Source organism: Belonocnema kinseyi, chromosome 1 (genome assembly GCF_010883055.1).
Source record: "Belonocnema kinseyi isolate 2016_QV_RU_SX_M_011 chromosome 1, B_treatae_v1, whole genome shotgun sequence".
Taxonomy (NCBI): domain Eukaryota; kingdom Metazoa; phylum Arthropoda; class Insecta; order Hymenoptera; family Cynipidae; genus Belonocnema; species Belonocnema kinseyi.
In genome coordinates, this window is record NC_046657.1 from 38,358,611 (window position 1) to 38,360,572 (window position 1,962).

The following is a 1,962-nucleotide window of genomic DNA, read 5'->3' on the forward strand; positions in this document are numbered from 1 at the left end:
CATCTGATGAATCATCTCCATCAGAGCCAGAGTAATCTGGATTAGGTATGATGATACGTTCATCATTTTCATCGGAATCCTATTCCGATTCGGAGTTTGTTGTAATTTTTGAGGCTTTACGCTTTGGCATTTTTTTTTGCTGGGTGTACTTGAAAATTCCCAGGATGACAATGCGGTGAAGTTGTGGTTTGATGTCAGAGTGCAATAAAGGTTACGGAGTCGTTGGAAATTTTTTATTGAAAAACTATGCGCTTTTCGAAAAATTTGTCAAGAATAAAAAGTTCTTGTAATCAGCCGAGGAATACGTCGGTTAGTGAGATTCCAGGTTAATTACAGACTCGAAAAACTTTGGAAAATGGTTCACAAAAAAAAAATAGGCACGAAAAATCACGTTTTTTTTTGTTTAAACTGCATTTTGAAATAATAAATAAATTTTTTGAAGAATTTAATTGGCACCATCGGAAAGAGGAGATTTTAAGCAATAAAAATATATGTGTCTCAATTTTTTCTAGTGTGGAATAGTCTTAGTTATTGGCCGTTGAAAAGCAGTGTACCGGTAGTGGCGTTTTGGCCGCTTAAGGGTTAATGCAAGCTCAAAATCAAATACTAATTCATGTTTAAACTCACAGTCGAGTTTCAATCGAAATTCAAATACGAAATCTAGTATACAAATGAAGAAAGAAAATAATATTCTCACCGAAGAATTAATTAATAAAGTTAAAGAAAGAATTCATGTATTAATAAATCAAATGGATCTTTCAAATCTAAATGAAATAAATGAATTCAAAATTCCACGCAATAGTAACAAGACGAAAATCAAGAAATCTAAATTAAAAATTAAAAATCCAGAAAAAAATCAAGAAACCATTAAAGAAGAAAACAACGAAGACAATTATAAAAAAGATATTCAAGAAGAAATTATTATTAAGAAAAAAAAGAGGTAGACCACGCAAGGCCACATTTAAAACAAAATTTTTTTATCCCTACTCTTGCAGCAAAAAAGAGAGGAAGACAAAAAAAAAGAAATTATTACTAAGTCAAAAATGGGCAATAAAGGAAAAACAGACGCTAATCCCAATTATATATCAGACAGTTTAGACTCTGATCCAGATTATTTTGAAAATATTAACAAGAAAACTAAATTGTACAAGTAAAAGAAGAAATTAAAACCTCAAGAAGAGGAAGAAGAAGATAGCAACACAGAAAATCCGAATTATTTTCCAAGTTTCAGTGAATCAAGCGTAAATGAAAACTTAAGCGTTACTGAAGAAAATTTTATTACAGATTATAATGAGAAATTTGAGAATAAAAAAGTCAATGAAAATTTGATCAATTTAGACGAAATAAATCCCGATTTTAATGAAGATTTGCCAGAAACAAATGAAATTAAAGAAACGCATGATGGAGATTATGCACAAAAACTTCCGCCCCCAGAGCCACCCCCGGAGAAAACAGTCGTCGGAACGTCAACTAAGCATCCAGATATAATAGACTGCCGCAATAAAATTACAATGAGAAAAGATAATTATGCATATTTCACTACAACTAATGGAGAACCACGAGACAATGGATCAGAATTATTATTAGAACGTGAACAATTACCCAAGTTTGCAAACCTTCAGAAAGGTCTTGCCAAAGAAATTCAAAAAGCAAAAAAAATTACCATATCGCTCTTCCTATCGAACAAGAAGAAAAAGAAAATTTTGTAGAAACACTCAATAGTATGAAATTAACCATTTTTTTGCATAACATAGCCAGGAAATTAAATATGAAATCAATCAGTAAAGCTAAAACTGCTTACACACAATAGAAGCTCATTCATCAGAATTAAGTGGTCACAAAGGAGTGACTAAAACATACAATAGAATACGACAACATTTTTTTGGGAAAACATGAGAATAGACATAAAAAAATACATTCTACTTTGTTTACAATGTCAACTAAAAAATTAGTAGAAAAATT